The sequence below is a fragment of the Fulmarus glacialis genome, unplaced genomic scaffold (assembly GCF_000690835.1).
Source record: "Fulmarus glacialis isolate BGI_N327 unplaced genomic scaffold, ASM69083v1 scaffold7744, whole genome shotgun sequence".
In the NCBI taxonomy this organism is placed as follows: Eukaryota; Metazoa; Chordata; class Aves; order Procellariiformes; family Procellariidae; genus Fulmarus; species Fulmarus glacialis.
In genome coordinates this window covers 15,743-16,050 of record NW_009209863.1, presented here as the reverse complement: position 1 = coordinate 16,050, position 308 = coordinate 15,743, and positions in this window count along the sequence as shown.

Genomic DNA, 308 nt, shown 5'->3' with positions numbered 1-308 from the left:
CGAGCCGAGGGGGTGACGGGCCCCCCTAGCGCTGCCACAGCCCGGCCTCGGCTCAGGCAAATTGTTGCACAAAACTGGGTTTTATTTATGCTTTAAAACCAGCATACGAGACTGCCTGCCAGCTGGAAGGGGGTACGACTTCTCGATTAGAAATGCCACGTGGATACAAATGAACTTGAACAAAAGGAAAGAGAAATAAAACACAGCCTCTTTCTGCAGAGACAAGGACGCTAAAGGAGCGTGGTCCAGTTTTTAGAAACACTGCTTAAACAAGTAGAAGAGATTCTGCTGCTGATTAATAATACGAC